The sequence below is a fragment of the Dermacentor andersoni genome, chromosome 1 (assembly GCF_023375885.2).
Source record: "Dermacentor andersoni chromosome 1, qqDerAnde1_hic_scaffold, whole genome shotgun sequence".
NCBI lineage: Eukaryota > Metazoa > Arthropoda > Arachnida > Ixodida > Ixodidae > Dermacentor > Dermacentor andersoni.
This window is the reverse complement of record NC_092814.1, coordinates 330,726,303-330,753,775: the sequence shown is the minus strand read 5'-3', so window position 1 is coordinate 330,753,775 and position 27,473 is coordinate 330,726,303. Positions and strand designations below refer to the sequence as shown.

Sequence of the window (27,473 nt, the reverse complement as noted above, 5' to 3'; positions counted from 1 at the left end):
TTGCCCCTGGCTGTGCTTCCTGCCGGCTATAATGTGGTCGTGAAGGAGATAATTTATTCGCCGTCACCGTCCACTTCCCAGACATGGCTGTGGACGTATTCGCTGCTTCCATGCACCGCGAGCCACTTCCGCAACAGCCGGGCACGCCGCCTCAGTGAGCAAAGGTGTCAAATGAAACGGTAGCGAGCGGCCAGCTCGCATTTGTTGAAATTCGCTTGAATGCCGTGGCATGCGACACATATACGCCTTATCACCACCTGCGGATGCCGGTCGCAGCAGTACGCATAACAGCCCTGCCGGGTATCGATTCGCGCGGATAGCTAGCTCGCTCGAGGCGACTGATAAGACCGATATGTAATTTGCCGCCAGCCGAGACGGGTTGCGCATTTCAATTGGCTCCTTTCGAAAGTAAGATTAAAACACGATCGCGATGCAATGACGCACATAGCGGCGGTCTAGCTAAAACTCGACAAGTCCGAATCTCGGACTCCGTCGAACCTGTGTGCATTGCATCCACAAAGCGTGGCATGGAGTCTCCTTGTGTCATCGCCTACTCGTTGAGGCTGAAGAATTTCGCTACCAGTGCTTGAAATCAGTGCACCGCCTGCAACTGCGGCCCGTTCGGAGAGAGGGTTGTCCGCGAGGAAACTCGGCGAGGAAAAGCCGGACAGATCGAGCGCGTAGTCGGTCTGATACGAGGGAAAGATGGGCCGCTTGCGTGCGTGGTTCTGCATGCTGCGGCCTTTTCATGACGGTCACCTTTTTCTGCGGGTGCTAACAGCCGCGGAGGGAAAAGGGACAGCGAGTCTGTAGCGGGACTGCATACGGTGTATATATGCATACACCGCATATATATATATATATTGTCTCGCTAGTTTACTTGCTGGCTTGCTGGCTTGCGTCTATTTTGTTTGTTTTCTTTTCCTGTGTAGAAAGGTGAACGTAATGCCTCGGAGAGAACTCTTTGGACCTTTGGATGTCTTTAGGATAACGCACGCTCACTTCGTTGCCGCTTGCATGCATCGGGAATAAGCTTTGTCTCGCTCGCCGCGTGTACACGGCTTCGCGGCCCTCCCAAACAGGCGACCAGACGGCAAAACAAACAAGCCGAAACGGACAAACGAATCCTATCTCAAAGTCCAACCCGCGAGGCGCGTTGGGCCGTCAAGCGTCCCAGACGACAGGACGCGACGACAGCATACATACACCCGATGGAAACGTCGTCTGTCGGCTTGGCTGGGGCCCGCAGTTGTCGTTCCCCTCGGCGCGTTTCTTGCGCCCTCGCTTCGCGTATACAGCGGACGTCGCCGGGCGTACACGACCGGCGCATCGCGCCGCGTGCCCCGCTGTCGCGGGTTCCTCGTGTACGCGCCTGTGTCCGTCGCGTTTGCGAGGCGTGCTCTATGCAAGCGCGCTGTGCGTCTGGAACGAAGCGATCCCTTCGCGCAATTCCTGTGCATGCGCGGAGCACCCCGGCCTCGCACTGCTCCCATTCCGTGCAGCGCTTGGCGTGCCCGGCGCACCTCGGCGCTGTTGTCTCTTTGGCCGTGACGGAAAATCGTGCGCGCGGCTGCGGGCATGCGTGCAGCGGCGGCGGCGGCTCATTTGCGCGTGCCTTTCGCTTGACGCGTGAGACGGGACGCCTTGTGGCGGCGCGCAGAAAGCGTGCCGCATGGAAAACACATTTCGCCGTCCCAACTGGAAGGAAGACGGATTCGCAGCCGCGAGAAACGAGGAGGAAGGCCCAATGAGAAACGGAAAGCGTCCTGCTGTCAACGGGCTCTGCCTGCGATGGCGGAAAAAAAATTTAAAAAAAACCTAGAACGACAAGGATAACGCTGCACGGTGGTGCGTGGGAAATTGCGGCGGTTTTGTTTGTTTTTGCAGCAGAATGTCGTTAATGTGGCGCAACTAAGTGGAGTTGACAGATTGCGAGAGGACGGCAGGGCGACAACTATTTCGAGCAACGTGTTTCTGACATATCTACCTTCCGCAAGATGTATATAAACCCGACGACAATGTGTCCAGTTCAGACTGCACAGAGCAGGATGTTACCACGGCGAAAGTGCATGTCACAAGGCATTGGCTTTGGGCTTCTCGGTTAGCTCGCATACTGAAAACAGTGCTGTCACACACAGTCTTTCAAAGTGACACACAGTCACACACACAGAGACGTACAACTAGCAAACCAAGTAGCCCAAGAGGCAACGCCCAGACAGTTTCGCATAGTTTCTTCTTTCCTCCTTTTAGTCGTTTATCTTCTATACCACTTTTCTCCAGCACAGGTTAGTCAAGCGGCCATTGAAATTCTTTTGTGATATCTCTGGCTTCCTGCGATTCTTGGTCAGGGATATTTACTTTATGGTTTTCAAACACGAGAATCCATATGAAGAAGGGGCATCAATATGCATTACTCACAGCACAAAACGGGCAATTGAACAACAAGCCACGGGAAAACAAGAAACGGTCACTTCTACGTTACAGTGCCAAGGCGCCTTCGCTTGACACTGTGACGTAGAAGTGACCGTTTTACGCCACCGCATTGTAAAGGTATTGAAAGCCTTAGCTGCTGCTCTTCTTGCGCCCCTCAATACTTGAAGAATATACTTACGATTTAAGTATGTACGAGGTATCGTTCTCCACATGATTTTGGATGCTTTCTCACATACTCGCTGGCGGAAAAAACTATTCAAGCCCTATGTAGTGCTGTTCTTGAAGTGCATGCCGGATGCATTCGTCCTGCGTGACCGTTTATAGCCGTCCTGCGCATCCCCCTGCATGCAAGAAGTGGTAAATATCTCCCTCTTTTCCCGTTTCTATTCCCCATTTCCCTTACCCCCGGTGTAGGGTAGCAAACCGTGCACTCGCCTGGTAGACCTCCTTGCCTTTCCTCTCCTTTCGTTCTCTCTCTCTCTCTCTCTCTCGCAGCACTGCAGTTTCGCCCAGCGGTAATTACTTATTCTCGTAATAAGATATGGCAGTGCCAAATGAGATATGCCTCACCCGTTTCCCTCAGACTGTGCTTTCTTTTTTTCTCTCTCTGATCGCTTTTCTCGCCTTCGCGACCTCGCGCCGTTCGAGCCCACTCGTAACCACGGCGCATGCGCGCAGCTGTCGACCCTTACCCCTCCGGCCGTCAGGACCCCCCATCGCTCGATCACCTCGCGACAACGCGTTAATTCCGCGCAACACGCTCGCCCATTAGCGTGTCGCCGCGCTCGGCGGCATTCGGTGCCCGCGCGGTCTGCATAACGAGGACAGCGCGCGTGTGTCGGAGACGCCGATCGCAATCGAATCGGCGTTCTTGTCCCATTTGCCTTCCGGCATTCGAGCGCTGGCGGCGCGCGGCACAATCAATTGGGCCTCGTCGTTGTCCGCGCGCACGGGGGCATGCTCTGCCCTTTATTATTTCTTTAATTGAACCTTCACGCGCGCCGGTGGCTCGACAGAGGAACGACGCTGCCGCAGACATTACGCGCGCGTCGTCCTTCGAGAGTACATGCAAATCCCACGCGCGCATACCTTAACGGAAGGCTTGCTTAACGGCTGCGCATAGTTGAGTATATGTCGACAAGGCGCCAACATGTTCGGGGAGTATGATGAAGAAAAGAAAGAAAGTAGGGAAATAAACGAGGGGGGTGACGCAGAAGTGCCATAGACGAAGTCAATCTTTTTCGCGGCTGAAACGTGGCCTCGGGATATGGATAAATGTCTGAAACGATATAAACGACCGGACACGAATGTGCCCGCGGGGAGCGATGTCTCGAGCCTGCGCCACTGCAAGAACGAAATACAAAGCGCGCACCTCCGGAGGCAATGCTCGCGAGAGCAAGGACTGGGCAGAAACACAAAAGTAAGGTTGGTAAAGAGGAGGGAGGGAGTTGAAAGAGAGAGAAAGAAGGAATGCACTGCTGACCTCCCGCATTAACTATATCGCGCACCTTCAGGGTATCCATTACATTGCTCGGCAGATAACGATCCGATGGACGGCAGCGGAGCGCGGCCGAACCATATATGCGCCTGTGCAACCCGAGAAGGCCATACACGCGAGTCGCCGAGCGTTCGAGTGCCAGAAGCGAAAGCGCGGCCATTCGGTGCGGACAGGAACGGTGAAATCTCTATCGGGACTACTGCCTCCCTCCAATTCAGTAATCGGGCGCGCGTGCTGAAACGCGAGATTCGCAGCAGATTGAAAATTGTGCTTACGTGTATGTGCCTGGGCCCATGCGTTTGTCCGCGCTTGCCTGTGTGTGCGTCTGTGCATCTGCGTGCGCATGCGCTTTTTTGCGCGCCTGTCGTCTCGGTGCATGTTTGTATTTGCGCGCGCGCTGGAATGGGCACACGCGACTCTTGCCCAGGGTAGCCGCCGTTCGCCTATTCTTTCGGACCGCCTGGCAGATAAATGTGTTTCGCGCCGTCTGTCAGATAAATGGAGTGACGGAAGCGTGAAGTCGCTCGTTTGGAAAAAAAAAGAATAAAAACACATAGGGAGGAAAACGCGAGCGAAAGCGAAAGAGCGGAGAATGAAACAAGGCTCGACGAAGAGGAAGAGCGAGTGGCAGCTGAAAGCGTACTGGCGGCTCGAAGAATTTTTTTTTTCCCTCCGTCCTCATATCGGAATGCATCGCTTTCTTCGCGGCTTGAAACAAACGGTAGCCATTAGGTGAGGCATGGCGCTGCCGATGGCGCGGTGCGTGCTACTCGCCTCGCGCACGAGACGATTGTTTGCGGTGATACCGTGTCTTTCGGCGCTGCGCCTCCGTGCGAATGTACACTATAGTCTTGATAGTCCGTTGATTGGCTCTGCAGCCGATGGCGCTTTCATCCCACTGGCACGGCTGCGGCTTGTACCGGCTCGTTCGAGTCACATTTGAATAGTTGGGGCGAGTTTTATACTGAGTCGGTGGATTTCTTCTTTTCGCTTTCATATTTTATTTATTTATTTCTCGAAATTTTCTGTCGTTTTCTTTCCTCCCCTTTCTTTCTTTTTGACGGAAACGCGGCAGCTATCAGATAGCTTACATTCCGCGTACCAGTGAAGTGTTGGTTACTTGCATGAATGCATACTTCATTTAGACCCCCTACAATTAGCTTCTGGCTATTAAAATAAATATATCGTATTTTTGTGCTTATGACACCGGAACAACAAGTGAATTGAATTAAATTGAATTGATTGGAAACGGTGACGGTGCTCATCATAAAGCATACTTTGAGGGGTTCAGGAATCGTAAACTTTTTTTTTTTTTTTGAAGAACAATGGGATACGACTATGTCGCCAATAACAAGGACAATTTGCTATAACTTCAACGCGCGCATTCAACAATTGAGACGCTCAACCATCGTGTTAAACCGACCGCGAAACCTTATAGAACATGGCAGTCATGAAAAATCCCAACCGTTTCGTGAATTGTTCACGTGCTGCAACGATTTCACACCGGCGTAATAACGGAGTAAATATTGCCGACCAGAGGCGGAAAGTCAATTATTGTTTTGAAATATGCCTGATCGCAACACACAGGTACATCAAGCGATACCATTATGCGGCCAGTCTCCCTCCAGTGAAAGATATTCACGTGCCGCTTCTTTGCAATAAATAAATAATTATTTATTAATTAATAAGAGGGAGGGGAGAAAATTTTCACGCTGGATCAAATGTAGTACTGACAGGTATGTTAGCTAAGTTTACTGCGAACTCGAATTGCCTGGCTGTAGTCGCTTAGGTAGCAGTGGCTTCCTAAGTGTTCAATTCTAAGCTACATTTAGTCTTTGCGGCCTTGGCAGCCGCCATACGGTTTTCCTGGGGTAGCGCCGCTGAGCCTCCCGAGCGCCCTTTCGTACCTCCCGCAAAGAATGCGGGCACGAAGGTACGAAAGGGGCTCGGTAGACGAAGCAACCGATGCGTTCTCAGTGGCTGCGCGCTCACAGTAGGCGTTCCCGATCGGCCACGCAAATCTGTCACTGCTTATGTCGACGTGGAAGTCCTTTTCGGAGAATATATCCGCGACAACTTCTGCACGCGGTTAATTGAATTGGTTGATAGAGTTAGCTTAAAGTTATATCGTTTCATAACTTCCGACAGCGGACGGTATGGGTATAAAGATATTGTGCACAACGGGAGAAAGAGAAATAAAACGCGAAAGAGTGTTACAGCAAGAAGCTTGTTTGGTAGGAAGAAATAACGATAAATTGATAAAATCATCGCCTTATTTGAGAGAACAAAAATAGAAACAACGTGTAAAAGTCCAACTCATCTGTATTTCTGTTTGCAGCCACAGACGGTTTGCCTGATTCTCTCTTCAGTTGACTGAAACTGGACGGAGAGCGCTTGTCAGTGGATGACAGGGCTGTAAACCTCCTGGCATAGGACTGCGCCGAGAAACCATATCTTTCAGGGGTCCAATTCAGAAAGTTCTTCGTTTGTAAGTGTTCTTCGTCACAAGATGAAAGCCTCCGCTAATAATATGTCTAACATCAGCGTTGACTGAACTCTTCTCTTACGAACAATTCTAACGTAAAAGGTCCTTTTGAATACGGGCTCAGTTCTTCAAAAAGCAAGCAGCGCTTGACCTGTATATGTACAGTTCAGGCCATGAAGAAGGGACGTTGTCAAGAGTTGAACTTTCGCACGACATCATTAATAAGGGCATCTTCCAGGAAATTAGAAAGGTTGTTTTCATCCCTTGAAGAGAAAAGAAAAATCACTGCGATAATTCACAGGGCGGCCGCTGGAATCTTTAAGGTGTCCTTACGCCGCACAGATAAACACTTGGTGCAAGAACAAGTTGAAGCATCTAAGTTAAATACAGGTTCTTTCAAACGCGCATAGCGAACCAGTGGTTAACGCACACGGACAGAGACAGAGAACCGAAAGAGCAAATATATCCGTGGGCCGAATTCAGAAAGTTTTTCATTCATTGGCCGGCCGCCTTCACTAATAATACGTCGAGCATTATGATTGCTTGGCACTTACCCTCACGAACAATTCTAGTGTAAGAGAGTTTCGCGAATACCCCCCTCCCCCTAAAAAAAAATCATTTGAACGTTTTAAGAATCACTCTACAGTGTTCAGAAATTTACTGTATATATAGCGTCTTCATGCCAGCCCTGCCCACGCGCCTTCACGCCCACTGACCCGTACGGCGACTGTTTGTTTTTTTTCCTCTCGTCGCTTGTAGAACACCCCTACTTATATACTTGACTCTTCACGCTTCGCATGGACTCACGAAAGTGGCTGGGCTCGCAATACTCGGGTGGAAAGCATGCGCTGTGCGCCGGGCCGAGACAAGCGCACGTGCTATGTCTCCCTCTGCGGTACCTGCCTCTCTACATTTTGTTTTTTGTATACCGCGTGTATGCGCCTCTTTTCTTTTTCCTTTTATCTTGCCTAACACCGCGCGTGCCACCCCCTCGCACTTTCCGCTGCCGCCAACGCGCAATATCTCGACGCCGTGTCGCATGCCGGCGTGTGCTGCCGTCTTTCTTGTCTTCCCGGAAATGTCGGTTTTGCTAAAGTTCTCGAGCAGCAGCGAGAACCAGGTTGGAATAGAGAAGAAAAAAGTGCGATTCCTTTTTTTTTTTTTTGTACCTCTAGCTCTACTTTCTTTCTTCGTTTTCACTCTATCGTGTCCACTTCCTCGTGCCGACCGATGTGTCGTGCAGCGTTTTAAGGATGGAAAAAAACTCCGTCCCTGTAGCCCTGCCCCGAATAGTCACAGACAGCCGGGCTGCGCAGATTGGCGGCGAGAGAAGACGACGGCGATCGCGCTAAGTGCTTCCGCACGCCTTCGTTTTAAAGAAGGAGCAAAGATCTTTATTCTAGCCGATATCAGACTTGAGTTGGGCGGCTTCGCCTATTTCGCTGGCTTACTGGCTGACCAGCAGAAGAAGAAATTCAATGATGAAAATAAAATTGCACTGTAGCTGTTTGCAAGCAGAGGCACTACGCCATCAAGCCGGATGCCTTTATCGACGAGGTTGCTTCGCAACACTCCTTTTTTTTTTTGCTTTTAACGGCTCTCGGCATTTTGATCGATGCGGACTGTTCGAGCACTGTTCTCTTAGTTTCGTGAAGACCAATCAGTCACTCAAAGAATCGCAGGAGACCATAAATTAATCAGGATCTCTCATCACGGCATCTCTCACTGCCCGTGTGCCTTCTTCTTCATCTTCTTCTTCTTCTTCTTCTTCTTCTTCTTATTATTATTATTATTATTATTATTATTATTATTATTATTATTATTATTATTATTATTATTATTATTATTATTTCTCACATGCATCAACACCAAGACCACAGGATTGTTTCTAGGCACGTTAACAGAATTGATTGATTGATTGATTGATTGATTGATTGATTGATTGATTGATTGATTGATTGATTGCTACTACTACTGCCACTGCTGCTGCTGCTGCTAATCGTGTAAACATACCCAAATATCACAAAGAGAAAGAAAAGATAAAAATAGTCTCCTAAAAGAGACACCACACCCGCCCGCCAGAAGAGGAGAGAAAAAGAAAGCTAAAAGGAGAACGTGATAAAAGAAGGGGGGAAGAAAGCAGACGACGGCACCACCAGAATCACGTTAAACTGTAACAATGCGAAGAGGAAGTAAGCGCAGTGCGTTAAGCGTACAGTACACGCATAATTCATATTTGCACACTGCGGAACACAACGCATGCATGAATACAAATCACGTGTTGCGCAGGCACCCCACATTCAGGCAGCAGACGCATAGTTGGAGCGTTGACAACTCCCGCATTGGGTCAAGACACGGCGCATTGCACAGCACGTATGCTACATGACGGACACGCCGAGCTGCGCCGAGTCGTGGCTGCGCCATCGCTACGTACAGTCTGCCACAAAAGCTTGCGACGCAAGAGCTACGCGAGAAAGCTGAACTTCTGCACAGCCTGGGCACGTAGCCTTCAATGAAAAGTAAGAGTATGTAGTATGTTTTGCGACCTAGACAGTAATCCATTCAACTAGAAGTGCCATGCGTTGACAGAGCGCAAATTCACAGTTGCCATGGAACGCGTGTCCTGTAGGCTTTAGGCTTTCGGGGCCGTCTGTGCAACCTGCGTCACAATGAAAGAGAACACATTCGATCTGTGTTAAAAAAAAGCGTTTCTTGCGAGCGTACAAATCTTTACTATGGTAAGCTTAAATATATATCGTCAACATGTCATTCGCCTATATCTAATACATAGTGTTCTAGTACTCAGTGCCCATTAATTCCTCACTGGAATGATCGACACTGCAGTCACATATGCTACACATGTGTGTAGCTATGACGAGACACTCACACACCTTATCTGTGTTTGCCCGCGCTGTACTGCCGAGAGGCAGGCGATGGGCGCAGTGCTGAATAGTGCGGGCACTCGGTCGTTATCAGAACAAAAAAAGTTATAGGCCGGTGCTCCCAGGCGAACTCCGCACAGAGGGCTACATTTGCGCTGCTCGAGTTGTCGAGGTCGCCTATACATGAGAGGCGGTAACAACGGCTCCTGCTACCGCTGTACGACGCACACTGCTGACTTCGTTTCGCACTTCTCCCTCTTTCTATTCCCTTACCCCCGTGCAGGTTAGCAAAGCAGAACTACCTCTGGCTAACCTCCCCACTTTCTTACACTTCCTTTCTCTCTTCTGTCCACCTCAGCGCAAGCATGGCGTTTCCTTTCATCCTGGCGCAGGCTTTCGAACAAAAATATTCAGAGTGAGCGCGGGCTTTTCTGGAAACGCGGAGCTGGCGCGGGCCGAGCGGCGTACACGGCTACGAACGTGCTAAGTAGACCGTATCAAAGAGTTACATCGACGAGAAGGGGCGGGCGGGAATCGAATGCATCTCGCTCTTTCTCGCTCGCGATACAATCAATCCGGAATGGTATACGCACCTGCCGACTCTTGCTGGTGGCAGTTGCAGCGCGGGGTCCACAAAGTAAGGAAATATGCAGGAGTAAAACAAACAAATAAAATGCATTAGATAAGGCAATGCGAACGCGCGGAATGGGACTTGCCTCGGAGAAACAGTGTATGAGTTATTGCATTCGCGAAATCTGGAAACCGAAAGGGGTCGCCGACCGAGTGCGTGTCCTCGTCAGCTTTGTGTTTCTTTTTTGCTATTTTTTTGCTTTTCTATGCTACATTTATTGTACTGAAGGGTTGGTTAGCTAACAGGAAACGTAGGAATAGGGGATGTCAGGGAAGGGCAGCAGAGCGTGCCTTGATTTTCCGCATCGAGCACAAAAAGCTTCAAAAAGGTATGTATAAAAACACCAAGTGTGCTTTTGTGATCGTGAAACACATACCAAGGGCATAACGGCAAAGATAAAACAACAAGGTAAGATAATGCCCAGCCAAAAAAACATCACTTTATGTAATTATGAGAAACTGATGAAAGTCAGCCAACAATAGAAGCCGGCCCCGCTGAATTCGGCCTCTGTCCTCCATTAATTCTGCAATAAGTCGTCATGAAAAGTTTTTGTTCTGTTTACTTTTGTTTGTGATTCACAGACGTTCAGTTGAGATGGAAAAAAATAATGTCATCTATGATGGGAAGTTTAAACCGTAGAAAGAAATTTAGCCTTACTCTCCCCCCTCCCATTCCTTCTCATTCTTTTTTTTTTTTTTTTTGCTGCATCGGTATACGGGATCGCCTATATAATTTAGATGCAGTTAGGTGGGAAGAGCGAGAAAGAAAGAAGAGGAAATGCCGGGAGGTCAACCAGACGAGCGTCCTGTTTGCTACCCTAGACTGGGGCTAAGGGAAAGGGGGAATAGAAAAAGGAAAAGAGAGGGCGATCGTGAGCACTGAGCGCACACAGTGCACAGCATGACTGCAATTGGTCACCGAGGCAGGTATTCCTAAAAAACTGCAGTAGCACACGAACTATGCCATTCTGCGCCGTCGGCGGATGTGGCTTGGGCTCAAGAATTTTCGTTCCAGAAAATCTTCTAGATTCCAGCCGGCTTAGTGCGGTCTGCAAGGAGATTGCATTAGACGTCGTATTGAGGGCAAGTTCGCTGCATGCAGGCGTTCGATGGTTCCTTCAGAACCACAGGTGCCGCACGTTAGTGCCCCGGCCATTCCAAGACGGAAAGACTACGCGTTCGCGCAAGATTACTCTTAGTGTATTGCGTCTCCAGTGCGCATCCGCATATTGGACAACGTGTATATAGTATCTCATTGTACCATATCATAATCATCCGCCACCTACCTTTCCGTGTATTTCCCACTTCCCCATTCCCCAGTGAGGAGTAGCAGGCTAGAGACACGCTCTCCAGGCCGACTTCTCCTCCTTTCTCTCCATTAAAATCTACTCCTCCTCCTACGCGTTCGCAAAGGTCGCATCAAGCCATGGGCGGTAGAGCAGTGCTGCATCGCCGCGTGAGAGTCTAGTTGGTACTTGCAGCCGTAACAAAGGGTCCGGGGTGCGTAGGCGGCAATTGGATACGATCGGACAGCTGCACAAAGCGTGTGTCGTTGTGCGAGCAAGCAAACGAAGTTCATGAAAAATGATAGCTGGGCGAGTTGGCGTGGTTCCATCTTAACGAAAAAGTGCGCTAAAAAGACGTAGACGAGAAAGAGAGAAACGGCAAAACGGGCGCTTCTCGCGACTAACAGTTTATGTTCAAAGAAAACAGAATAAGTAGAAAACTGCGCTGAAAGGCGAACAACCACCCTCTCAAGTGTGCACGAGAAAATGAAAATAACGTACACGTGGCAACAGCAAAGCTGGCTAATCAATAACTTATTTGCGCAAACTCCCGAACGTAAGCCACTTCTGCCTGTGACAAAGCTCTATCGAGGGTTGACTGATGCATCTGTCACCCTCCAAAAACATGTAAACGGCCTCCATTACTTCCCTCGTTTTTTGCGCTCTATACGCCTGTACAAAATCTCAGTTTTCTCAATAACGGGTTTACACAATCTCAGGCGCCAATGAACCTCCAAATATCAACCAGTGCCATTCTTTACATTGAGCCCATGTTCCTGGATCGTGATATTTAAACATCGATTCGTTTGCCCTACGTAAACCTTTCCACAAGAGCACAGTATTTTACAAACAACTTGAATTTTGCAATCCACGCACTTCTTCTTATGATTGACGGAATAACATCCTGCACTTTTGTCACTTGCCACTCCTTTTATTTTTTCGTGGACAGCTGGACAAACCTTACCAAGCTTGTCGCCTACACTAAATGCAACATCAATCTTGTACCGGCTTGCCACGTTTTTTAGCATTGATGTACAGGACTTGTACTCCCTACCTCATAACACGTTAATGCAGTGTGTCAAGCAGCGTATAACAAAAGATAATGACGAACAATTGTTTATTAGTAACTTTCTTGTTTCTGTTAAATGTTTCATGGAAATTATATCATTTTATTTAAGCTATGCGTACATAGGGAGGGAGGGAAAGCTATTTTTTTACAGAAATCAGGAGTTTGTATTGGTTCGAGCGCTGCGCCTGTTCTCAGCAACATTATTTTCGGCTTATGGGAACCGGAGAATACAAAAGAACACCGGTGTGGCTGTTACGTTTGTGTGATATGCTGATGATTTTCTTGTTATTGTGAAAACCTTTTACGAGCAAAGAAGGATCGTTGATGTGTTAAAGGTGTTCAAGGAATGTGGTGAAGGCCTCAGTTTCACGTGTGGACTGCCTGTTAAAAATTAGTTACAGTTTTTGGACTTAAGGATAGTATTTTCTGGAGCAGATCACTTTCGCTGGCAATACTCCTCGATAGCACAGAAACCTTTACTTAGATTTTCGTCTGATCACTCTAAAGTAGTAAAAACTGGTATTCGTGTTTCATGCACACACTCTTCTTTATTTAAATCATGCCACCACAGGATGCAACATAGTTTTGAGAAGCAAGTATCTAGACTAAAGAAGCAGGGTACCCTACGGGTGTTATCACAAGAGCTTGTGAAAAAGTGGGAAAATCGGTTAAAGGCATTCCGAAAAGTGCGACAGTTGACGATTCTCCTAATAGTAGAAGGAATGCAGTTTCACTCCCTTATGTGCGTAAGCGAGCACACGGGTTGAATAACGTGGCAAGCAGGTACAACATTGATGTTGTCTTTAGTGTAGGCCACAAGCTTGGTCAGGTTTGTCCAGCTGTCCACAAAACAAAATGAATGGAGTGGCGAGTGACAAACGTGCAGGATGTTCTGTCAATCATAAGAAGTACGTGCATTGCAAAATTCAAGTTGTTTATAAAATACCGTGCTACTGTGGAAAGGTTTACGTAGAGCAAACAAATCGATGTTTAAATGTGAGGATCCAGGAACACGCGCTCAGTGTAAAGAGTGGCACTGGTTCACATTTGGCGGTTCACTGCCGCTTACGATTGTGTAAACCCTGTTTTTGATAAAACTGAGATTTTGTACAGGCATCGAGCGCAAAAAACAAGGGAAATAACTGAAGCCTTTTACGTGTTTCTGGAATGTGACAGATGCATCAGTCAACTCTCGATATAGCTTTGTCACAGGCAAAAGTGTCTTACCTTCGGCAGTTTGTGCAAATCAGTTATTGATGAGCCAGTTTTGCTGTTGCCACGTGTGCGTTATTTTCGTTTTCACGTGCGCACTTGAGGGGGTGCTTGTGCGCCTATCAGCGTAGTTTTCTACGTATTCTGGTTCCTTTGGAAATAAGCTGTTAGTTGCGAGAAGCGCCCGTGTTTATCGTTTCTCTCTTTCTCGTCTCCGTCTTTCTCGCGCACTTTTTTTCGTTATGATCAAACGAAGTTCGTTCGCGCCAGCACAATTGAAATAGCCTGGGTGCACACCGTGGGCACACCGAGCAGCCTTGTCAGTGAGGTCCTTACCGACGGTGCCACAAGGAGCCGGAGGCCACTGAACGATGAAATCACGCCATTTTTTCAGAGCACAATGTTTACTTTCTCTTATTTCAGATATCATGTACTCATATTTACTGTGGCGTAGAGCACATATGACATTCTGAATAACTGCTTTTGAGTCACAGATCTCGACCCATTTCTGTGCTGGTTGGTCGGTGACACAGTTCGGTCAGCGACATAGTATGGTGTGAAGCATTGCAAGAAGACTTTGGCAACTTCTACGAACGCTTGACGCCTATAATGGCAAAGTGCCCCTTAATCAGTATAAATATAATCAACAGCTATAACGAAGATGGGGATAATAAGACTTTATTGAAGAGTGAATGACTCGCCAGCCTTGTAGGCCGGCGAGTCATAAGCGTTCAGGTTGGGGAAGCAGGATATGTCGGCAGTGCCAGCCATTTCGTGCGAGCCACGTGGTCACGTTTTCCAGCGACCCTCGGCGACAATGCATGGGGATCGCGGCAGCTGTCGGTGTGAGAAAAGAACACAAAATACATCTCGCCGCAAGAAAAAAAAAAGAAGAACCCAGAAAGAAAAACACAAGACAGAGTGACCGAGAGAGAGAAAGAAGTGTTCCTGCATTCGAACAGTACGTGAGCCGTAAATGGAGCGAAATCGAACCACTTTATCGGAAGCACGATTCCGCAGAAATGACGCCCCGCGTAGCTATAAGTAGCCCCACTTTCATGCACTGGCTTCGATTGAATCTTGAGCTCCGTGGTCAATTCTACGCATGCCGCTCGTGGCGACCTCGATCTAGACAACGTGAAAAAAAAAAGAATGTGTTTTATTTCCGACTGCCACGATGCGCTACATAACAATGACGCCCCCTCCCCTCGAGAGAAGAACATAAAGGAAAAGTTTAGGGCTTCCTTGGTGTGCTGTAATTCTGAGTTATTTTTTTCTCTTTGTTTTTCTTTTTTCTTTCTTTCTTTTTTTTTCTACGCCGAAGCTTCTTCATTGGTTCTTTGGCGACCTCATTGTGCAATATTGGACAAAAACGGAGTAAAAACGTAGCGCGAAAGAAGGCCTCAAGCGTTTGCCAGCTCACGCTTATGCGTGACTTTAAGCTTACCGACATGCGGTAAATGCGTCCCGGAAACAGGCGCTCAGACGGTGCGAATGCCGGCGCAGACTGTACCGTATACGGATTTCGCTAGAAGCAGCAGCAAACACCGGTGTACCAACAGCCGGCCAGAAACGTGTACGTTCCCGGGGCTCGGAGAGCGTCTTCAGCGCTACTACGAGACGGTCCGCGTATAGCACCCACCGGTCAGGCTACGTGCCCCGGTGTGCGTATGATAAACGCGAGGGGGCCCGTCGATTAACGCCTTTAACCACCGGAAGCGGGAATTCCGGGAGCGCCCCTGCTGCACGCGAGCATGCGCCACTCTCGCCGTCGCCTCTCTGGCTTTCTTTTCTTTACCAACCTAGTTTCGCTTTTCTTGCGAGGAAGGGGCGTCATTCCGGGGCAGTCATTACAGCTGATCCTAGACTAACCCCCACCGACGTCGCGCTCGTCTTCCCGCATCCGCTGCCGTCTGGTTCCATTCGCTTTTTCTCATGCCTTATTGCTCGTTCCCTGACCCGCTTTCCCGCTCGGGGCGTCGAGCTACTGGATGGAAGCGCTTTTATTTTAGATTTTCACAATGACCGGTTCGTGAGTAGCACGAGCGGTTACGGCAGGAAAACAGACAGAGGAAAAAGAAAAAAAAAAGATGCCATTGCGGCGGGAAGTGAACGCGTGGAGGTGGATGAAAGGAAGGGGGGAGGGGAGGGGGGGCTAGAAAGCAATAAAAAGGCACGTTTCTTCCGTCCTGGTAGCTGCTGTCCCGAAATGCCGGGCAAAAGAGCATAAACGACAAAGCACCAAAAAAAAAAAAAAATCTCGCCAGCAAGAACGGGCGATAACACATTGCTCTACACGCTGTTGTAGGGGCACTCACGGTAGGAACTCTATTGCTGTTGCTGATACTGCTGCGGATGAAGATGTGCAGACCGAGTAAGTTACCTTATGATGCTCCATGCCCCGAAAGTGGCGCGAAGTGTCATTGGAAACTCGGAGTGGGGTAGGGGGGGGGGGGGGGTGAACCAGGCGGGCTTCCTTCGCACTTTACCGGGTGCGTGGTATTTAGCCGGCCACGCGTCGGGGTGGAAGTTGTAAAAAGAAAGAAAGAAAGTGAAGGAAGAAAAAAGCAGTTTCAGGAAGCTGCGCTAGTTCTGGACGTTAATACATGTAAGCCTCTCATTTTTGTGTCCTTGCTTTCTTCGTTTTCCTTTGTAGCAATTGTTACAATGATGGTGCAACTTTTCTTTCCCAAGACTGAGTGAAGTTCGCATTGTACACAAACGACACTCCGTGCTTGTGAATGAAGTGATATGCAAGTACAAAGGATGAGGGGGCGATTGTTAGTACTCCTTTACGCTATTTCTTCTTTTTCTTTTTTTCTTTATTGTCAGGACACCATCAGGTGGGACAATACGGAACGGGAAAACCGAGGCGTTCACTGAGAGAAAGAAAATAAGTAGAGCGAGCTATTGCTATAGGTTAACGACAGCGGCTTCCGCTGGTCTGTTCCCTGTAGTGGGAAATATTAAGAATGAAAAATTGCGATGACCTGCAACACTCAATCACTTCAACTATCGTATAGCATCTCCGCTCACTGTACTGCAGCGCTTCGTCAGGGCCATTATAGATTTCGAAGCCTAAAAACCGTTACGCATTTTGTAGAGAAGGCGCTTTGCACGGCTGCGCGTCTTGCTGTCGAAGGCCAGGCTCCGTTGCGGAAGTTGCAATTGGAATCTGGTTTTTGCACTGACGTAACTCGCAATTATAATTGATGCGTTTGTCTCGGTCAAGTGGTGCTCCCAGTGAGGCAAAACCTACAAACGCGGTGTCCGTCTTCTCGTTCACAAGAGCGAGGGGTCTCTGGATATATGGGTGATTTGTGAGTTTCGCGTGCGGCGCATACCTAACCGATATCTGTTCCCGCGCGAATCGACTCACGCAATTTGATTTAACGCCACCTCCAGAGGCAAACGGAAGAAGCTCGCGTCCCTCTTACGGCGCCCCACTCAACGGTGAACCTTCTCAGCCGGTATTCGAGACCGCGGTCAGAACATTACAAAAGCACCGCATCACTTCAGTGGGCGGGTGCCGAAACTTTGCATGCTTTGATTGACAGCGGTAGAACGAGATCATTGTTCTACCACTGTTAATCACTTCAAACCTCCACCTTCCTAGGAACCTTTCTTTCACTTGTTTGTCTTACCACCAACTTTTGTTCTACAAACAAGCTTAGCTCTATATGCCATATCGACATCACGTGTGGTATACCGCAAGGTCCTTTGGCAATCGCGGTGTCAGAAGTCACAGCACCACATATTTCTGCTGGTTCGCATTGAGCGTGAAGAAGTAGGGACGTGTGTCCACAAAACTTCTTTTACGTAAGAGCGTTTACTCATTAGCCGGCGTTCTGGCCCACGCCACTCGCGAGCACGAGCAGAGTGATAGCGAAGGGATCGCCGCGGCGATGGCAGTTACAAACGAGGGGCGCTGAATTCAAAAAAGCTTTTCGCTCGCAAGTGCTCTCCGATAGCTTTTCGTGAATATGAGCCTCGGTATTTAGGCAGCTCGTCGCGGAGAACACAGCCCTTACCCGCCTCTCCCTTAGCCTCATGCCCACAACAAAGTGCAGAAAACGGCAATGAGTGAAAAAAAAAAAGTGTATGCACGGAGCCAAACTACCCAATTCCACGTGGGAGAACAGTTTCTCCCATCCTTCGGCGTCGTCGCATCGACTAGGAAGAGCAAAGAAAGAACTCGCAAAAGAAAACGAGCCAGCGACCCAAAGTAGCGAGAAGGGAGCAAGCAAACAGGGGCGCGAATGAGTGCAGGCGGGGGTGAATGAATGGCGGAAGAGAGCGCCCGCCCGCTAAAGTGGCTCCTTGTTTCGGGCGATCAGCCGTGACGCCCGCATTTGCCCACGCGCGACTGACGGCTTCCTGTGCGCCTATAGCGTCTCGGCCAGTGCGTGCGTGTGGGTATTCTCGTGTGTGCGTTGGCGCGCAGCCCGACGACGACGACGCGGGCCCGCAACAGGTGCCGTCGCGCCGGTGTCTCCCACAGGAGCCGCCCATTTTCACGCATCGCTTGTAACCGGTGGACCGGCACGCGAGCACACCGAGCTCGCTGCAGATCGCGCCGCGGGAGGACACGCACACTCCAAGACTTGGAGCAGCGCCAGGACATCAAATTGAGGCCACCTTTAATAAGCAATCACAGGGAGGGACGCGGGCAGACGTAATAGCGATGTGTGTCGCTGTGGAGTGAAGGCTTGGTTTGGCTATTATAGTGATTCTCCCTGTAAGAATACACGGATACCTGAGAGAGAGAGAGAGAGAGAGACCTGTGTATTTTGACTCTTCGTTGCTCTCGGCATTTTACGGGTGAGGACAGCGTTCGCGTACCGTAGGTCCTCGGTGACGAGTGTCACTTTGAGCATGCGCACCGTTGTGTGTTGCCATCGCAGCAATCCTTATGGCCAACAACTCGTATGACCAGGATATGAGTGTCACACCTCCAATTGCTGCAGCATCTACGCTAAGTGCGATATTGTTTGAACAGGAGAGCACAGCTTTCGGCATAGTGTAACAAATGTAACATCTCATAAAAGAAATACAGACCATTACCATTATACCATGTATGCTAGATAATATCCCGCAATTTTCTGTGCCGTTTAATCTATATGAACAGTTTTGTATTGCACAGTCGAAAGCGATCTCAGTGTAACTAGATATAGTGTTCCAAAAATAATTCGCTCGCGGGCTAGCAGGTGCATTTATTTCAGTGCTAAGTTTGTGCAGTGCAAATTAAACATGACTTGAAGGAACACAAAACGACCTAGACAGGGGACGTTATAGACAGCTGTGTGGATGACTGGACTAAAATTGGGGATCCATATGAATGCACTTTCAGGATCGTAAAACGCAAAACGGGCGCATACCAACAAAGACGAAACAACAAGGTAAGATCCTTCCCCGCAAACTAACACCTCTTTTCGTAATTTTTAGAAAACGATGAGGCTGGACCAACTATACAACACGGCGCGAAAAGGGGACAAAAACACAGGTGACACAAAGACAAACGCTAACTTACAACTACTGTTTTTTTTTTTTTTTTTTAGATACGCAGAAGGTACACATATATAACCCAGTAATTTGTTGCCGCGATTCTGCTTTCTTTTTTTTTTTTTTCGATTGCGCTCGTCTTCATCTTTCTTTTATTATCCGCTTCTATACGTCGTTCGCTGACAAGTGGGTCACATCGATGTTTCACAGAATCCATTTCTCGAGGAATTATTTTGAAAATCACGCGTTTCGGAATATCCGGAATGAAGGCCGACGCAATCCATTTGCCAAACAGGGGTGTGACCGGCCCAGCGCAGGCGACGCCTAAAGGCTCATTCACACCGGCGACTGGCAGTGGTCGCGCGACCAAGTTGGTCGCAAAGCAACCAGTCGCAAATGGTCGCTTTTCTCAAAAAGCGACCATTTTGGGCCAGTCGCTCGCTGCTCGATTTTTCAGTCGCGCGACCATGGTCGCAAAACTGATAAACCAATCAGCGGCGCACCGGAAGTGATCTTTCACGTGTCCAAATCCGGCCTCCTCCCGCGTCGCGGCAAATACAAAGCGCAGGCCACCATAGATTCCGAGAGTTCTCGCTGAGAACGATAATCTCCGGGATTGCGACTTGCGGATCAGGCTGTGGTCGCGCTCAGCCGGGCTTGCCGGTGTGAAAATCATTCGCATTCGGTCGCTTTTTGGTCGCGAGTCGCAAATGGTCGCGCGACCTCCTCAAGTCGCCGGTGTGATTGAGCCTTAAGGGCAGCGCGGGCAACGCGATACTGTGGCGCGGCTGAGGCCACACGCACTGGCCGGCTGAGAGAGAAAACACCGGCCCACACGTGCGTCGGTGAAACTGAGCAAGAGGGCCTCTCGAGATAATTCTCGACAAGACAAGATTTGTGTCTTGAGAGATGCTGGAAATGGTTTTCCTTGGCCGTCACATTCGATCTCTCACGTTGCTTGCGATTGCCCGATGTCCAGAATCAGAATCAGTTTATTTAAGAGCCTGGATAATGTAGCGATCGCATTGCAAAGCTATTCTTTTCTGCGCTTCGTCAGTGGCGCAGACAGTGCCTCGGCCGCGTTAACACTGTGATCGGCCGGGCTTCAGTGATAGATGATAAGAAAGGAATAGAATCTAGTAAAAAGAATACTTACATATTGTGCGAGCCCAGGTAGACGATGAAAAGAATTCTGGCTGGTATAACGTAAGAATTCCTTTCGGCCGATTCTGTTTGCAGTCAGGGAACAGCATCCGCTGGTGAAAATACACGGTCTTCTGGCATAAGCACTCAGAACTGTTGCGCGTTCTTTTCTCCCTTTCCTAAATCATGCCACCCATGCTGTTTCATTTAGTACCATGCACTGCAGCTATACCAACTAATTAAGCTATGTCAGAATCTTTCACGCTGCACCGTCACTGCGGGACATGCACATATACAGCATGTGCGCGCGCGTCAGGAACAGCTGCAGTGCCTGCAGCATACATTTTACGGACTAGACCGGCCATTCATCACGTGCACCGATTGATTTTTTGTTTCCCGAGCGATGAAGTACGCGTATCGATTTCTTGATCGAGTAAAACGTTTTTTTTTTTTTTTAACCTTCAGGGACATTAACTTCTACCACAGAATTTGGGCCGCGTTCCACTCGAAACTACAGCATGCATTAATCCATGCCTCCGAGCTGTATAAGCCAAGAATACGCTTAAAATTAAAAAAAAGAAAAGGCACCTACAACGTTAACAGCACTGTAAGAATCACTGTACGACGAATAATTGTTTATTTTGTAAATGGGAATTAACGGTTGGCTTAGACGAAAATAGTCGATTATCGGAGCGCAAATTATCTTCTACATTTGTATAGCTACTACAGCTGTACGTGTTTGTGTGCAAAGGAGAACTGAACTGTAGAAGAAAGTGCGGCGTAAATGTCAGCACAATTCAGGCTACATACGCACGTCACACGCTACATGTCTACGGTACGCGCACTATCAGCAATGTGTGCGCAATCTACATCGCTCGCACTGTGCAACCCATTCTCACGAGTGGGCAGAACGCGTGCCGCCAAATTACCCGCGAGGTACTCTCAACCTTTGTGCGCTACAGCCAGCAAACCACGTGCTCGCATAGCAGAAGGCGAAAAGCGCAACACGAGCTCGGTTATAGCCGACATGCCGTTCTGAGAAGTGCAACAGACATCGTTCAAAGCGAGCCCAGCACGAGCGTATAGAGAAAAGAAACAAAAAGCAAAATACCGCGTAGTGTATATACAAGCAGAACGTAGGCCGGCTTTATACCCCATATTTTCACGTCGAGAAAGGAAAGGGGGGGGGGGGGGGGTAGTTGAGCCAAAAAGCGCGCGCAGGATATGGGCTTGCGCACAGCGTGGACTAATTGCCCACGAATGGAAAAAAAAATAAGGAAGAGACAAACAGAACAAAAAACCTGTGAGCTCGCATAAAAGAAAAATGGAGCAAGGTGCGTTGTTCGTCGACGACGGCCGACTGGCCCCCGCGCGCTGCAACAGTGGGCTGCGGCTAATAAGCCGCGAGATCGAGGACACGGTCTCCCCTGGGCGCTTGGCGGGGCTCCGGGCGGCGTTCCCCGCACGATACGCGAGCCAGATCGAGAGAGCCAGGGAAAGTACGGCCAGGGAAAAAAGAAAAAATAAACGTTGTGGGGGAACGAGACGCCAGCCGGGAGCGCCGCATATTCGCGGATCGCGGGTTACGCCACGGAGGTAAGACATTTATTACACGACTGGACCGTGCATACGGTCCTTGGCACTCTTTCCTCGTAAATTTCTTTTTCTTTTCCCCCCTTTGTGTGGCCTGCACCGTATAGAAAGTCTTTCACACAGGTGTTGATGGAATGGGCAGCGAAATGGGAGGAGAGCGAGAGAAACCGTTAACTTTGTAGAGGGGCGTAATTTCTGCGACATGCGGCCGCAATAAGAAGACGCGCAGAAGTGCGTGGCCTTCGGCGAGTCCGGAATTCACACCGTCGACTCGCCCTATTTCTTGTTATGCGGCACGTTCAGTGGCCGTCCCTTCGAAATCTTCAAGACCTTCGGTTCGTTTTTGCACGTGTTCATATGCTTGCGATTGTGGCAAGTTACACTCAGTATTTGTACCAGTTTGCGAAGCCTCTTGAGTGTCACGTATCTCATCACAAGAGAAGAAATAAAGGCGGGAAACGAAGCAGATATGCTCACCGAAATGCCAGAGGCAGCGGCTGTAATTACCCGAGTTCACGCTACGTCGCACCACACACAGACCTTCACCTTAAGGCACGTAGTACTTCTATTTTGCTAGCTAGAGTTCGCCAACACGCACCTGAAGCGGCGATGGAAAAATCTGGAATCGTCTGGAAGGAAGGCCTGCTCTTGCTATCCTCAACTTCCCGCCACAGCCTACTGCAATGACCATTCGGTCTTTATTTCTTAGTTTTTTGGTTATTGTTTTTATAAAAAAATTTGTTGAAGTCATTACTAAGGATCTTAGGGGCAGCTATGTCATAACGCTCAGACGGCCAATATTATACAGTATTACGAAACCACCGAGAGCGCTCGATTAGCACTGCTAAGATGTAGCAAAATAAGAGAAAATGGGGCACGGCTTTCGAAAGAGCCGTATAAAGTGACTCTTCGTTTCTTTAAATACTTTATTCTTGCCGATTAAACTAGATGCATCGCGTTTACGTTACTAATTACGCCTCAAAGTTTATGGAACTAAGTTCCTAATCACGTTGTTTTCCAGCAAGAGAACAGGAACACCCAAAACTGCTTTAGGAACACTCGCAAAGTGATCTCGGTGGTACAAGTGCGGCCGGCCTGAAGTACCAACACTTATCTTTTGGTGCGCTTAAAAGCACTCCTTTTCGCTCATTGAAGAGCGCCGTTAGTCAGCTTTTAATCACAGGTGAATTGGCCGTTTAGAAGGCCTACTACCTTCTTGGCTTTCTTCGGAAACATCTCATTTGGCTCGGTGTTTCCATCACGCAGAGCTCTTAAAAAAAAAAAAAACTATAATTGCACCCAATTTCTCACTGCCATCGATGACTGGGTTACCTGAACGCAGAAACTCTACAAACACGTGTACACGCTTGCGTGAAATACGTTTGGCTCACTTGGTTTACGTGACTTCAGTCGGTCGATACGCGGAAAAAAAAAAAGCAATACTATAGGGTGCGTACTTTGCCTCATTTGGCATACCTGTGCTCAAACAGTTAACGAGTTAAAGACGTGCATATCGATAAAAAAAAAAACGATGAGTTTATAGGAGAGTTAATCGGTCGACCGCCGAACACCGATTCGACGGGCGTCAGCCGTAGCTGTGCGATAGATAATGCGTAGATTGTCACAGTAATTAAAGGAATGCTTATCGGTATACCCTTACTGTTCTTATCACTTTATGACTGTATACGCGCACTATATCTAAACCGCGCACGCCAAAAGGAGGCCGCTGGTGCGATTCCTTCCCACTCGTACGCAGGTGTGTGCGCACGGACGGGCGCGAACGCTCCGTATATAGTTCAGCGAATAATCGCAAGGCGTATCGTTTCGCAAAGCTTTTCATTCGTAAGTGCCGTTGGCTACTTGTCGGCCGCCTTTCTCTGAGATTGCGATTGGCTGACGACTGCTCTTACGAGCAGTTAATAGCGTAAGAACTTTTTTTTTTTTTGCAGGTGCGGGCCTTGGTTCTGTTTCGGTAACCCTGCACAGTATTAGTTGCCAGAGATAGTGTATACCTTTTTTGGTATTACGCTTCCGAGCGTGTCGAACTCGTGAATGAGTCTGCGCGTGCAATTTATGCGTCCCGACATTAACGCATATAAAGAAGACTCCGCTAAAACGGAACTCAAAGGGACAGAAACGTGGCCTCCGTTTATCCGACGTTTCCTTTAGGCGAAGGTCACAAAAATTACCAAGAATCGTTTTATTAGAAAAGCGCCCGAGTGTTTACCGTTACTGTGGTGGGAGAAAAAAAAGCAGAGACTTTACTATGCTCATCTAGTATTCTAGCTTTATTTGTGCAAGGTTGTCCTCATGCGCGGAAAGAAAATTCCCAATAATTCTGCGCGGTCCTCGCATTCAAAATAGTGCTGCAGACTTTCAACTGCACCTCTTGCCGTCACGTCTGGAACAGTAACGCGCAATGGAAAAGTAATATATATATTACAAACGTACGGGACAGCGTTTGATTCAGTCGAAACCTGAGCAGTCATGGAGGCATTACGGAATCAGGGCGTAGACGAGCCGTATGTAAAAATACTGAAACATATCTATAGCGGCTCCACAGCCACCGTATAGTCCTCCATAAAGAAAGCAACAAAATCCCAATAAAGAAAGGCGTTAAGCAGGGAGATACGATCTCTCCAATGCTATTCACAGCGTGTTTACAGGAGGTATTCAGAGACCTGGATTGGGAAGAATTACGGATAAGAGTTAATGGAGAATACCTTAGTAACTTGCGATTCGCTTGTGATATTGCCTTGATTAGTAACTCAGGGGACCAATTGCAATGCATGCTCACGTATCTGGAGAGGCAAAGCAGAAGGGTGGGTCAAAAAATTAATCTGCAGAAAACTGAAGTAATGTTTAACAGTCTCGTAAGAGAACAGCAGTTTACGATAGATAGCGATGCACTGGAAGTGGTAAGGGAATACATCTACTAAGGGCAGGTAACCGCGGATCCGGATCATGAGACTGAAATAATCAGAAGAATAAGAATGGGCTGGGGTGCGTTTGGCAGGCATTCTCATGTCATGAACAGCAGGTTGCCACTATCCCTCAAGAGAAAAGTTTATAACAGCTGTGTCTTACCAGTACTCACGTACGGGGCAGAAACCTGGAGGCTTACGAAAAGGGTTCTACTTAAATTGAGGACGACGCAACGAGCTATGGAAAGAAGAATGATAGGTGTAACGTTAAGGGATAAGAAAATAGCAGATTGGGTGAGAGAACGAACGCGAGTTAATGACATATTAGTTAAAATGAAGAAAAAGAAATGGGCATGGGCAGGACATGTAATGAGGAGGGAAAATAACCGATGGTCATTAAGGGTTACGGACTGGATCCCAAGGGAAGGGAAGCGTAATAGGGGGCAGCAAAAAGTTAGGCAGGCGGATGAGATTAAGAGGTTCGCAGGGACAACATGGCCACAATTAGTACATGACCGGGGTAATTGGGTAAATATGGGAGAGGCCCTTGCCCTGCAGTGGGCGTAACCAGGCTGATGATAACGATATATATATATATATATATATATATATATATATATATACACTTTCGTGAATACAATCATAAGGAGCTATTACGTAAAGCTATTGCAAACGTTTCTATTCCAATTCTGCAATCAGCTCTCCACGATTGGTCAAAAAACTTTCGGGTCCGATCCCACTTCGCCTGTCTGTTACGCAACCTCACGAAAATCGCGATAACTCCCCATCTGATATGACATGTACACACTGATTATGCATGAACAGACCGAACAAAAGAAAAATAATTATTTCTGATTCGGCGTATTTTCACCGTTAATGCTCTGATATTGGTCAAAAGTTTTCGGCCGCAGCGCCTGTCTGTCCCGCGATCACAAAACCGCCAACACCCAACACATCAATGTGACGCCTACGCTTTAAAGATGCATTAATATGCCGAACAAAACTGACTTTTTTTTCTGAATAGCCGGAGACTGCCCGTTCTGAAAGGAATGGAAAATGGCTGCCCGCCGATCTTTCAGGCACTGGCTATATTCGCACCTGCCCAGAGCATGGTTTTACTTGCGTATAATAAAACATTCTGCGTGGCAGTATAACGTTATCGAGCCATTTTAGTATGTATACGACACCAGTCTGGCAACTCTACTTTGCTGAAGATCCGTTTTAGCGGCAATTTGAACCAGTCATTACATGCCACCGCAATTTTCGACCAGCCACCGCAAGTAAGGAGAAGCGGACCAATCGCAGACGCTGGCACCACCCTCCTAATTGGGCTATCTATTTTCAGTGGGCTGGCTCGGCCCCATCTAAACCCTGTCCACTTGAGCGTGCTTTCCGCCTCTTGTCAGTCAATTAGGTAAGAAAAACGGCTCAGTGTAGGTAATGTTATTCGCTTTGAAAGCAAGAACAAAATTGACATCCTATAAACGAGGAGAACGTTTGATTGGTCAGACGATTGGAATAAAAACACATCGGAATAGTTTTACATTATAGGGGCCCATAGTCTTCACCACCGATTTCAATAATTATATTTTTAACTGCCTTTTCAAAGCCGCTAACAATGGCTTAATCTCAGGTAGGTTATTCCTGATGGTGTCAACGAAGCAGTAGTGCCAGCATGACTTCAATATCCCACTTAGTCCGTAGTGCTCAATTCCTGCTCCGGGACCATTAGAGCGAAGTCCTCGTGATGGAAATACCGTTGCAGCTTTAACATAATTAATTTGCATAAAGATTCCCGCAACTAGCTGCCTGATGGATTGGATTTTTTTCGTGATTTCTAGGTTCACCGTTTGTTACTTTGGGGGAGTTTTGCTGTTCCATAGGCAGACGATGTAGGTGGTACCACGGTTCCGCTTAAATTTACGTTTAACCAAAGTTTGCAAACATTGAGTCTATATGTGGTTGGCCATCCGAAGTTGATATCATTGTATCGTTTATCCGGCATTTCTGTTTAAGCAAATTGCGTTTATCTGAAGTACACTGTGTCTGTTTGCTTGTTTGTTTATTTTTTTTTCTATGCCCTTTTCTTGCGTTCCTATCGAAACTCGTTTCAAACATTACCATGCCCACCTTCTCTAGCAGGACTGCACAAGATTTGTGTCTTTTCACTTTACCTATCTCTCTAGCACGCACGCACGTACACACACACACACGCACCCGCCGTGGTGGCCCAGCGGCTGCGGCGTTGCGCTTCTGCACACAATGTCGCCGGTTTGATTCCTTACCACGGAGGCCGCATTCCCTTGGGGGCAAAATGAAAGAGCGCTCATGTATCATCCTTTGGGTGCGCCTTAAAAAACCCCAGACAGTCAAAGTTCATTCAGAGCCCTCCACTATGACGTCCTTCGTAACCCAGTGCGATGTTTCGGGACGTCTGGCACACACGCACGCGCGTGTGTGCGTGTATGCTGTAGCCTGGTAGAAATGCCCGCTTTCTTTAGAGCACCGCTCTTAGGCGCCCATTGCTGCGGCGAGCGTCGGCGTCCTACCTCGCAACCGAGCGAACAAGCACAGCGAAATATGAGAACGAACGCGGAGCGCAGCGAGGGATGAAAAAAGCGGCGATAGCGATCAGAGCGCGAGGAGGAAAGCAGAGGAGGAGGGTATGGCGAAATCGCGAGAAGATAAGCGCAGTGCTGCTCACGAGGGGCTTTGGGGCGACGATGGCTATACGAGATAGCGCCAGAGTAGCGCGCGTCGTGTGTATGGAAACAAAGCTCTGCATCTTCGGAGGTTGTCTGCGGCGGCTCCTGAGA

The 27,473-nt window shown here is 48.4% G+C and overlaps 1 protein-coding gene across 1 annotated transcript in view; it reads left to right on the top strand.

The window, feature by feature from the left end:
• The window catches only part of LOC126516860 (defense protein l(2)34Fc-like), an 84,652-nt gene that overhangs the window by 7,118 nt on the left and 50,061 nt on the right, over positions 1 to 27,473 (top strand). The gene's annotated exons all lie outside the window — the stretch shown is intronic.